At 49.9% G+C, this 12,852-nt stretch overlaps 1 protein-coding gene across 3 annotated transcripts in view; it reads right to left on the reverse strand.

The window, feature by feature from the left end:
* Positions 1-12,852, reverse strand: part of LOC144944675 (neurensin-1-like) — a 286,366-nt gene that overhangs the window by 19,189 nt on the left and 254,325 nt on the right. Inside the window, exon 1 of one of the 3 annotated variants that reach the window (XM_078873043.1) lies at positions 2,391-2,605. The exons of the other annotated variants lie outside the window; for them this stretch is intronic. The gene's annotated coding sequence lies outside the window, so the exon portion shown is untranslated. Of the gene's footprint in view, positions 1-2,390; positions 2,606-12,852 lie in introns of those variants that run through there. 3 annotated transcript variants of the gene reach the window in all.

The following is a 12,852-nucleotide window of genomic DNA, read 5'->3' on the forward strand; positions in this document are numbered from 1 at the left end:
GGACATTTTGGACAATCGTTCGTTCATTTCGTAACGCCGCCACTGTCAACTCAACCCTCACTTTGATCGAAAACCTCAAATCGATCGAGCTTCGAGCTCCCGCGTTGTTCACTCCAGCAGGACTTCCCCTGCTAATCGTGTCCTGCATAGCCCTTTGTCAATCCACTGCTGGATGGAGAGCTCGCGGAATGCCGTGTCGGTCGTGGGGTATTGTCTGGACATAACACGCTGGCCAGGGTGGGTTGAAGTTTGGTGCCCGGGGCTCGTTCGGATATCAATCGCGACCCATAAAGCCGTGGTCAAGAATCGAACTCAGCTTGCGGGTTCCATAGAGCAGTGCACTAACCACTGCACCACCACTCCCCCAACGCTGCTACGATCGTCACGTTTTCTGCTCGTCCCTTGTACCCCAGTACCTTACTGCTCTTAAAGGAAGCGCTGACGCCTGGACAACAGCTCCGTATATATTGACCTTGTTACGACCTTGAGTGGAGGTTTCAGCCCAGAGCGGCTGAACCGTACAGAAGCATCCTTCTCGTAATCACAGAAAGCCGTACGTGGTAGCTGCTACACCACCACCAGTAGCAGCTGTAGACTGCTGCAGAAGCAATTCGTGTCAATATCGTTTATCACGAGTAATTGTTTGCCCTGATGAGCCTGTTCCTGTCTTGAGTCCTTGAATGCAGTGCTGTCTATATCACAGCACGTATTGTGTTTTAGTTATATATTCAGCATATATGAAAAAAAGTCACCGTTATTTTCAAGTTCAATATGAGGTTCTGTGGTTCACATCTCATATTGCCCGTGCAAGTTCTGGGCACATTAAATTAAGGGGCGCCGCAGTGGCGAGATGTTATCTCCCTCGCCTGTTATGCAGGAGGTCTTGGGTGCGATCCCCACTCTGACGCCTGCTGCTGTATATTTGGAGTTTGAATGTCTCTGTCTGTCTCCCTCCCGGTGGAAGCGTGGATTTATCTCCGGGCCCTCTTGTTTTTCCATCCACATTTAGAATCAGCATTGCGCGTTTCGAGTATTTGGCTGCTATACATTTCCACGTGACGATAAGCCACTTCGTTCAACTATCATTTGCGGCCAGGTCGCTTCTGAAAAAAAGAAAAGAGCTCATAGCGATTTCGCTATTAGCATTTTTTGTTTGTTTAAATTCCCACGGCGACTAACTCATGTAAGGGAAGGCTGCGCAGTTGCGATGGAGTCACAAATCCGCATCTCCTTTGTCGATCGAAAACGTGTTCTGTTTTTGCTGAGCTATTACCGAGCCATCATCGTTGCCTGCCGAGCATCCATCAGGGTGCCTCGCCTGCTGTCGGGTTAATGTCCAACTACACTATCAAGATTTAATAGCGACGATCCGCCCACGGCAGGGGTTATACGTTGATTGAATGGCAAACACCAGCCACTACGTGCATGCACTTATATTCCACTCTCGTACGTATACACATAAGTGTGAGCGAATCTAAATTCAAAGGCTTACGGATGACAGCATTGTGAACAGCATTATAGTGGGTATAATATTGTGGTGATGTCCACGATAACAGAATTTCAGTATGGGATACATAAGCTAATACAGTAATCGCACGATTCAACCTAGAAATCACGTGTGTCCTGAAACATCGTGCACTAATGAATGTTCGCTCACACGGCACGTTTGGTGCCATATACAACGTAATCTGTTTCAAGGTCGTGCGTCAATATTGACACGCGCCGAAGACTTGCATGTACCCGTGAAAGCCTCGGCGGGCCCTCAAGACCCCAGGCCAATTCCATCCACGAAGTATCTGGAACTTGCAGACGAGCCGGAGTGCTGGGGAGAAATTCCGCATCGGAGAGGGCAACACTCAAAGCTCCCGAGACATCGACTCAAGAATCAATGGCCCTGCACTGCCATCTCCTTGCTCGCCTCCTAGCTTAAACTCACAGCACACGCGCGCTGTTCACCGGGCCGACGCTTGCTTATATATTTCGTTCTGCCGAGGATATGGGGTGCATTCGGGTTAACACGATGTTTCCTCGATTGTTCTCGTAATTCCGTGACCGCAGTGTCCTCTGCACAGTATACACGTGCATAGATTTCCGCGTAACACATTTTAATGATTGCACACACACATACACGTGCCATGCTCTACGTAATTGATCCGTGATGATTGTCGTACCAGTCTAAAGAGATACGTTCCTTTGGAGGTATGCCTATAAGAAAAATGCGTTTAAGGCTATCAATCATTTCAATGTGTACACCGATAACGCATGCAACTGATTAAAAATCCGGCAATGCGTCCCGTATGGGGGGTTGGGGGTGAGTACGCGTGTCATCTCTACCGAACAACACGACGTGACGGACGATACAACGGCAACACGCACGGACACTCGCTCACCGGTCTCGTGCACGGGCTATGCCTGAGAGCTCTGGCGCTGGGACATCGCAGACGCTACTGCTACAGCAGCAGCAGCAGGAGGAGCAGGAGCAGCAGGAGCAGCCGCCGAGCTGTGGCGGGACAGCCGAGGGAGCGGGGAGTTTATAAAGCGCGGAGGAGACGGCGCACATTGCGCATGCACAGAGCCCGCCTCCAGCCGCGTGACAGGGGCAGCAGCAGCGGCCTCCTCTGTGGCCTGTGGGACGATTCACCACCCCCTCCCCTACCCCCTCTCCTCCAGCCGCCACACCGCACGCGGCCACCTTTAGAATCCATCATCATCATCATCATAATAATAATAGGGGATTAATTTCAGATGGGGCTGTCCGTGGCTGAGATCCGGAATTGTTATATGGGACATTTTTGTCATGTTAAAAAATAATTATGACAAAAATAATAGGCTTCACCCTGTCTGCAAAAGATAAACATAAAGTCTGCATTTGCCACACGTACTTGTGGCAAACAAAACATGTCTTTGCTGGAGGCCAATCAGTTTCAAAGACAATATATTATCATAACATGTTTGTTTGCATGTTCACCACAAGTACGTGCGGTTCATGAAGACATGATTCCTTGCAAAAAGGGTTTTCTTTCGGTGTCTGAACATCTTAACACCTGTTGTATTGCCAGAAAGGGTTAAACCTATTCTTGTTTTTCAACATGCTCTAATAATACACGCATTGTCTTTGAAACTGATTGGCCTACACCAGAGACAGCTTTCTTCATGGCATTGTCTCACCAGTGTCAACAGGTATGTCATTCGGGACATTTTTGCCAGTCTCAAGCAAAAGGCTTGAACCTTTCTGGCAATAAAACGGGTGTTAAAACGTTCAAATATGTTAAATATACTCCCCTCCTACACACACCCCCTCGTCTCTCTCCCGCCACCCCCTACTGTCGTTTCGATTTGAACCCAGATAACTATCAGCCACGGTCGCACGACTGCTGCATTAAAGGCTTCCAGAAGTCGCCGATGCTGCGATGGATGTTAATATTCCAAGCCTGCACCTGCTCGCTCCGTCGACTCGGGATGGGTGTTGTCTACTGGACATCGGTGAAATGGAGCTTCGTAGTTCATCGGATTTCTCCTGGATAAATACAGACGCTGATTCTGTCGAACGCGTTTCATCTCGGCGACAAGATTAAGTGTCGCGATGCTGGGCCCGCGATTCGATTACGAAATCGACTTTCTGTGCTCGTGTTTTACAATCTCGCCTGCACTCACTGTTGTGTTCGTCCCATTAGCTCAAATGTCACATTAAAATATAATTTGCAGGATTAAAAAATGTTGATCCTAACACATGCACATTTCGTGCGCCATAAATATCACAAGCCTTCAGAATCAATACCAATCGAGAGTAATCGATCCGATGATTCCTCGTTGCAGCCTTGCACACAAACTACACAGTGATTGCTAATTCCCCGTTTAACGCGGTAGATGCGTTCCTAAAAATTGCCACGTGAAGAGATGACGCGTTAAGCGAAAACAATTTCGAATAAATAAATCACAATACAGTTTGGCGAGAGACGATGCACTACACACACACATTGAGATGGAGCGACAACTGAGAGTACGCCGCCGCGTCACTGCACTATTTAACGTGCTGTATCACTCCGCTCAGCTGCGCAGCTCAAGAAAGTCGTTTGCCGTTGACCACTCAGAAACCGCGTTATAACGGTGCGCGCTTCGCGTTGTGCGGAAAGTATAGAAACGCGTAATAGCGAAAACGCGTTGCGTGAACAATGCGCGTTAAGCAAGGACTTGTGGTACACAGAGAATATTGGAGATGCGCTCCCCAAGTTTAAGACTAATCCGAAACATCCGGAAATGAGGCCTCGATATGAAATGTAACGAATTATTGAATCCAGCATTTGTTAAAATTTAAGGATTCTCTCGCTGTGGAGGTGACCAAAGTGACCGAGAGAGCCACGTGACCTGTGACGACCCCTCGACAGAGCGCCACGTGGGCAACCTTGTCACGCTTTTGCGGATTGATCATTCCCGGCGCTGGTGTCGGGATTTAATTTTTCAAGGATCTTAATCACTCTCATTCCACTGGAGGTCGTGACGAGCGCGCTGGTTTTACAGCTCGGCATAACCTCAGTGGCGAGATGTGAACTACCTCGCCTGGTATACAGGAGGTCGTGGGTTCTATCCCGCCCCTGACGCCTTTTTATTAGGAGTTTTCGTGTCTCTCTCTCCGTGGTTGCATGCATTTTTATCCGGGTCCTCTGGTTTTCCCTTCACATTTAAAGACTTGCGTTTAGAGTATTTGGCTGCGATACATTTACATATAATAAGCCACTGGGCTATCATTTGTGGTCAGGTGGCTTCTGAAAAAGAGCTATATAGCTCAGTGGGCCTTACATGGCAATTTTTTTTTATCGTTTAAATAGTAATAGCCGTTACGTGCATTGGTGTCTGGGCTGTGTTGCGTGACTGACTTTCATTAAAATGGCCCCCAGGTTTCCACAGCGGAAATTGGCTCCATCTTTCCTTTCCACACTCATCTCATTAAGAAAATTGGATATATCCAGGCCAGACGTAGGCGGGTGGTGGCGGCAATGTATGAACTTCTTTAGCATCGTACGTAGCCAAACTGTGCTAATCGGAGGTGTGGGGGAAGGACGACTAAACACAAAAAGCAGTTCTATAGTAAAAAATGCGTCGCTCCCAGTGGCTTCCGAATATCGGAAGGAAGAGCGTTCCAGACGGCCGCAGAAGCGCATCTGAAAGCATGCGGTGACCGCCTTTGTTCGATGGCCAGCCAAAAACCGTTGCTCCGTGGATGACCGGATTTCGCGTGTAAGGCAATGCGTGATGAGACTCAATGTTTTTTTTTCACGTTTGTTACACAAATTTAACAGAACACGGAATTTACTTACTTTGTCAGTCATTGTGTATTAGGGAAGAAAAAGAAAATCCTTCCCTTAGAAAGAACCAGTGCCATCTTGTGTACATTACGAGGAATGTTTGTGGTACAAGTTCGAGTAGGATGTCAATCAGACGGGAATGAGATGCCAACCGAGTGTGCAGATTATGAACAATCCGTGAGCTATAATTATTTTGCTTAGTACAAAAATACTGGGACGTGCAAAATGACCGAGCTAGTCCGATGGGGGTTTGGCCATTTGTGAAATCGTCAATTTCCTGAGACGTTTTCAATTGATGAGCAGAAGTAAGATTTCCAAGTGAAGGAACATTTTTGCCCACAAGATTCCGACACAATGGTCACTTGTCTACATTGGGGAATTGGCTCTGTCCTGCATTTCTACACGAGCATAGTGAAGCAAATTGTACAAGACGAGATCAAAAGTCGCAGGATGCTGAATGCAACAAATAATGCACCTTACACTTCATTAACGCAGCCTGTAATCCAGCAATGTTGTGGCCAGGGTTGGTGGATCACATTCTTAGGTTTTTTTTCGGTAAAGTCACTTGATGCAGCTAATTCGGCTGTGACGGTCCCACCTGATGACGGAGACTTGTGTTGCCTCCGAAACGTCGTGATTTTTGTTTTATTTTATTTTCATTAATTTTGATGTTTTACCTACGTGACTTTACCGAAAAAAAACCTAAGAATATGATTCCTTGCAGTCACGAAAGCTTCAAATCTAGAATTGGTGGATCACTGCACGAATATTGAGAAACGCCCTTCCCGTAGGCATCGAGGTGCCATACTCTGGCTCGCCAGGAGAAGGCAGTACAGCGAATAGACTCATCACCATCTGTTTCCATCGTTTATGGGGATAAACCGCTGTCCCCTCTCGCACGTGGGTTTTCTCTGGGACCTTTGGGTTCCTCCAACTTGTGAAAGAGCTTTATAGCTCATCCGATTCCCCCAGTATAAATATATATTCTGATTCTGATAATTTAGAGAAACACTCATTAATTGTCTGAAAACATTTAAAAGAAAAAATGGAATGCAGGACCCTCCTGAAAACGAATCCTATGCCTCAGTGTGGCTTTTATGGATAAAAAAATAGATAACATGGATTTTTTTACATGAAGAATAGTATATATTGTAATTATATATACATGTGTAATATCAAAGATAATTGTGTAATTATGGGCCGGGGGGGGGGGATTCGTCTGCACCAGACAATGGGCACCAGGTGTACAGGTAGTCGCGGCAAGGTCGCCTTCTGATGCCGAGGCTGTAGCTGCTGTGGCCGGATATTACATTACATGCAGTAACACCACGGTTAATGAATCCTCGGGGAACGAAGCTTCTTCATCACGAAGTCGGCCATGGAGAAGCCTTAGGCCGCCCTATTTTTGCAACAAGAACAACAAAATTGGAAAACATTAAAATATAAAATGTAAAGCGATGTAAACATCGCTGCGCCCACGCCATGTGATCACGACCGAGCGGAGTTTTTTTCGCTCTACACGATCAGCAGCCAATCACAGAAGAGCTTCATGAGCCACCGTCTCCCGCACACCACTGCTCCATCTCCTCGTGCTGGTAACGCATTTTTTTCGTGTCTTTTGGTTGTTGTTGTTGCAAGTGATCGTATGGTCTTATTACCCCCTTTAAAGGCACCCAAACGAGCACCCAGTGTGCGTGGCCTTCCGTGGGGAGGAGGGGGGGGGACCTACAGCGTAAATTTATTTCTTTGGAAACTAAAACGCAGATCATACGGTGGATAGAGGCGGGACAGATGCAAAGTTAAGTGACGTTGTAATAGAGCGATAAAATCGTACACCCGACAAAATCGCCGATCAAAGTTTTGCCTAAGTATGGTATTGTGGATCGTAAATCGATATTCATTGTAATGATTGCGATCAGTTGATCCATAAAAAAACCCAGCAAAAACACCGGGTTAATCATAATTTATAATTTGCGGATTAATCGCCTTCTCGATTAATTGCCAATCGATCCATGGATCAAGTAATAATGTGACACGCCCCCTTCATTTGATTGGCTAATATCAGCAGCGAGTATCGGTGATTCCGTCGCAACCCGCTTTTATTGTACCACTTCGCGTTCGTTAGGGTTAGCGCAGTCCACCTTAAAGATAACTTTAAACCAAGCAGGCAAAGTGAAGGCTACTGTGCAGCATCGCTTTCATATTGTACCCCCCTTCTCTGATGTCCCGGATCGCATCCCTAGACCTCCCATGCTATATCTACCTCTGGTAACGAAGTTTCTGATAACGAGGCGACGTCACGGAACACATCGACTTCGTTAACCGAGGTACACCTGAATATCCCGTCTTTATGACAAACTGGTACCACCTTGTCACGACGTTTCGGCCACAACACAAGCAGCCGTCCTCAGGTGAAGAAATAGAGCTGTCGGAAAGACAGCGTCCTAATCATTAGGACGCTGTATTTTCCACAGCTCTGTATCTTAGGACGCTGTCTTTCCGACAGCTCTGTTTCTTCACCTGAGGACGGCTGCTTGCGTTGTGGCCGAAACGTCGTGAGAATTTTATAATGTTTAATTTGTATTATTTTATTATTTCCATTTTACGTGACTTTACCGAAAGAACCAGGAATATGAATCCCTGCAGTCACGAAAGCTTTATATCGAAATTTGGCACCACCTTGTGTACACTATGAGGAACTACGTAACTCCGCTTACAAGTCTCGAACGCGAACGCGGGAGGTTGCGCTTGAGTACGTGTTTGTTGCATAGCTTCGCAAGCCCCAAGACAACCTGCGTGTGCATTCCGGTTACTCATCCATTAGAGCACCATCCAGGCTGAAATCCGCTTAGCTTACAAGATCCAATGAGATGGGTTGCAATCCACAAGATTTGTTCTCAGACATTTACACACTATTCTGTGATTAAATTATGTTATTGTTGGCCATGCGTATATTTACATTTTCCCAGCATCTCATTCCTTCGGCTGCTCTCTATAGCCTCGCACGGCACACGACAAACCTGTCTGCGTGTGATGGTCACCCATCCATCGGGAGCACAATCCAGGCTTACAAGAGCCAATGAGATTGGTTCCAATGCAGAAGAGTTTGTTCACAGACATATAGACACTATTCTAGAATTGTGTGCATATTGGTGGGGCCTTACCTGGTAAAAAAAATGTGTTTATTAAATGATAATGTTATTATTGGTCATGCGTACGTAAAAAAACAGTATCTTTTTCCTTCTGGTGGTGTCTTCCAAGTGATTCAAAATCTCAATGACAGTCACCCCAACAGTAGGAGATCGGTGGGGGGAGCGGTGGGGGGAAGTGAGGGAGATGGGGAGAGGCCCACTCCGTGCCGATTCGAGAGGCCCCTTGTGACGCAGATGTTGCCATGGCGCCAGCCACCCTCTTCACAGCATCCCCTTGACAGTCACAGCCACCGGAAGAAAAGGAAAATTGCTAAAATGTTCCCGGCCCAAAATATATACAACTTTCATCTCGAATTGGTTTTTTTTTGTCGCTTCAGATAAAAAAGAAATATTAACCTTTGCTTTATAAAATCCAGTTATTTCATCGTATTCAACACATAAAAAAATATATAATTTGGAAATTGAAATCGCACGTTGTTAATTACTGCATCATAGATTTATTACGTGTATTTATATATTTATAGAGCCGTTTTGTCAGTCCACTGCTTGATGAGGCTCTCTCCACCCCGCACGGGTCATAGGGGTCATTTTACCATACTTCACCACGCTGGTTAGTGGCGGTTGGTGAAGACGGGGAGCTTAAATGTGGTGACACACAAGCGCCGTACAATAATTGCGTGTTTGCTCTCCTGCCCTCTGCTGCCCACTACTTAGCCCCAGTCTATGATACCAGCTGTGCGTGATATTTGCCATTCAAGAACAATCCAGGCCCAGCCCTGCTGAGAGTCTGAGATCTGACAGGATCAAGCAAATTCTCAACAATGCTTTATTCTGCTTGCTAGTGGAATGAGAAATGATGCTGTAGTAGTAAACATTTTATACATTTTGCACACACAATCCAGGCCCAACCCTAAACTAAACGATTTTATTTTATTTGAACAGGTAAAGTCCACTGAGCTATATAGCTTTTTTCAGAAGCGACCTGGCCACAAGTGATAGCCCAACGAAGTGGCTTATCATGTGGAAATGTATAAATGTGCATAGAAAAAATTGGAGGACAAGGAGAAAAATCCATGCGACCACGGGGAGAACATGCAAACTCCAAGGGTCGGGATCGAATCCATGACCTCCTGTATAGCAGGGGAGGTAGTTAACATCTCGCCACCACAGCATCCTGCTGAGAATCTGAGATATGACAGAATCAGTAAAATTACGGGTGGGCATTCATATGCTCTATAATGGTGTAGGGTTGTTACGGGAGGGCTGTAGGTGCATGGGATCCAACGGGGAATAAACACAGTGGGCGGAGCTCCGGGAGTACACGGGGGGGGTGCCCGCAGCGACGTCCGCATCAGGCAGCCTGGGGGGTTGTGATCCTGACGGGGGGTATAAAGGGGGAGGACAGAGAGAGCTCGTGGCTCAGTCTGGGAACGAAGGAGGAAGAAGGAAGATCTTCTAGTTAGAAGCCCTGGACTCCCCTCGACGCCGCCCTTGTAAGGGCTGCGGAGGATCGAGCCAGAGGCGTGGTTCCGTGAACCAGGGTCAGTACCCTGGGACTCCGGAGACCGTAGCCCGACTCACCAGTGTCGGGCCAGTTAGCCTCCCCTAGCCCGTTAGTGGAGGACTTGGGAGTAGGTCAGGACTAGCTAGGGTGTATCCCCAGTTATCCGGGTGAGGGGGCCGCTACCCCCTCTAGTGCTGTCCTGTACCGACAAGCTTGAATAAACATACGTGTGCCTCAACCTGGGTGTCCAGCGTAATTACCGGTACTTCATCTGGTGTCAGAAGAACTACGGACATGGAAACACGCCAGACAGCTCGAGCCAGAGTACCGGAGGAGGACACTGCTGAAGTCATTGAGCCCGAGACGGCTCACCAAGACATGGCGCAGCCGGGGGCCGACGCGTTCCTACCGGGGCATCGGCATGAGGAGGGGCCGCAGCCAGACGCGCTACGGCTGGCTCACGAGAGACTGGCGGAGCTACTGTACGCCGCTGCCGCCACGCTGGAAAACATCACGCGGCTGGGGGCTGGTGGTCCACCACGGGGCGAGGGGAGTCGTCGACCTGAGCGCCTTCCCGCCATTTCTGAAGACTCCAACTTTGAATTTCCCGCCATCGTTACGGCAGCTGCAGAGGGCGTGGCCGGGCTCAACCTTGGGTCCGACACCGCTCTCGCTGGGACAGCTGCGTCATCACCGGCGGAGGGAGCGTCATCACATCGGCGACAGGCGATTCCATCTGCCATTCGCGCCGACGCACAGCCGAGTCCCGGGAATAACAGCCTGCAGAATTCCAAGGCGAACGCTGCGCTGCAACAACGGCTGCCTCCGCTGAAAGAATTTGTTGGTGCAGAGGGCGACTGGGGCGGCTTCCAGCGACGCTTCATCGCCCACCAAGAAATGGCAAGGTGGTCCGACGATGAAGCCCTCTGCGCGCTGCCGGCGCTCCTCGACGCAGACGCGCTCGCCGCCCTCACATCGGCGCCGAAAGAGAAGCGGTCTACTCTGCCGAAGGCGCTACAACTGCTGGCCGGGGTCTATGGACCTTCAGCAGAATGCAGAGAGCAGTTCTACGAGCGCAAGCGGGGTGAAAAGGAGTCGCCCCTGGCATACAGGACGAGCCTCCTAGCGCTGGCTAAGACGGCTTTTCCCCGTATGGACGACGATGGCGTGGACGCGATGGTCACGGAGAAAATACTCCTCCTGGCAGACGACCTGGACATCGCTGTCGTCGCACAGGAGGACGCTGAGATGACCTCTCTTCAGGCGGCGCGCCTCCTTCACGCCAACCTTCTGTCCCTGCGGCGGAAAGCCAGCAGGGCATCGGCAGGGCGTGCGGTGGCTGCAGCCACCCTTCCGACGGAGGAGCTCTTCGCCGTCGACCATCGACGGCAACAGGCGCAAGAAGCACGGTCGGCCCGGGACGGGTCAAGCCGTTTCAACCGCCCATCGTCTCCACCGGGGCTCCCGCGGTGTTTCAACTGCGGCGTCCGGGGCCACGTCGCCTCGGGGTGCCGCTCTCCGCGACAGCGCGGGACGACGCCTCGACGGGACGCCGGCCCTCCTCTTCCCAAGCTCCAGCAACATGATCCGGCGAGTCGCGGCACCACACATGCTTGGCCAAAGCACCCACCCGTTGCACACTCTCGCACCACAACGAACGGGGGGCCGATGTTGCGTTGCGACGGCCCAACGCGGATCACTGCGGGGACTCGAATCGAGCCCAAACAGTGGTCCGTCTTGGCCCATCGCGTGGTAGCCGCGTCGTCAGGGTCGTCGGCCGTGGTCGGACACATTGACGGGGTAGAGGTACGCATCCTGGTCGATACGGGGGCATCGGCGACAATCATTTCGGAGTTAATTTACAATATTCTGCCTGTACAAAGCCGGCCCTTACTGCCGGTTAACGTCCCATTCTATGCCGCTAACGGGGGCTCTCTGGGCATCATGGGACAGATTCGCGCGCAAATTTGTATCGGGGACATCAAATTGTCGGGGCCGATTTTCGTTTCCTCCTCGCTGGCGGTTCCGTGCCTGCTGGGGACGGATTTCTTAGGCAAAATGCCAATTCGTATTTTGATCGACCAAGGATGCATTGAGCTTCCGTCAGGGCGACGCATGGCCTTCCTGCCTTCCCCTGCGGCGGCTCGGACGGCGTTCGCGACGGTACCGGCGTTCGTCGTCAGAACAGTTAGTGTGCCGCCGGGAGCTCAAATGCTAGTGCCTCTGAAACTTCGTAAGCCCTTCGCTAAGGGCGTAGGGGATCAGGGTGTTTTGCTGGGACCGTCTAGGGCCGGGGTTAGTGCACCTCATTTGATTCCGGCCCAGACCGTCGTAAGAGGGGACGAGGACCCTTTCATCGCGGTCCTCAATGTGGGGTCGCAGACAGTGGTGGTTCCTCAAGGGACGGTGCTCGCTCACGCGACGCCGGTACCCTGCGAGGAACCTGTCGCGAACCATGTTGGCACTGCTTCCCGAATGCTCCCACATTCGGACAGCGATGAAGGGTGGCTCGACGCGCTTTGTGCGGGATCGACGGACCTGACAAATTCAGAGCGCCAACAGCTTAGAACGCTACTGAGGGAATTTTCCGACGTTTTCAGTCGGGATAAATATGATTTGGGTTGCACTCACCTGCTGCGTCACCATATTGACACGGGTGACAGCGCGCCAATTCGCCAAAATCCGTTTCGGTTAAGTCCCGCCGAAAAGGACCATGTCAAATCGGCTGTTGATGACATGTTAGCCGCCGACATCATTTCTCCCTCCACCAGCCCTTGGGGAGCGCCGATCGTCCTGGTTAAAAAGCAGGACGGCTCGTTGCGGTTTTGCGTGGATTTTCGGCGCCTTAATAAAATTTCGGTTGCCGACGCATACCCGCTCCCACGGATGGACG

This window comes from Lampetra fluviatilis, chromosome 2 (assembly GCF_964198595.1).
Source record: "Lampetra fluviatilis chromosome 2, kcLamFluv1.1, whole genome shotgun sequence".
Taxonomy (NCBI): Eukaryota; Metazoa; Chordata; class Hyperoartia; order Petromyzontiformes; family Petromyzontidae; genus Lampetra; species Lampetra fluviatilis.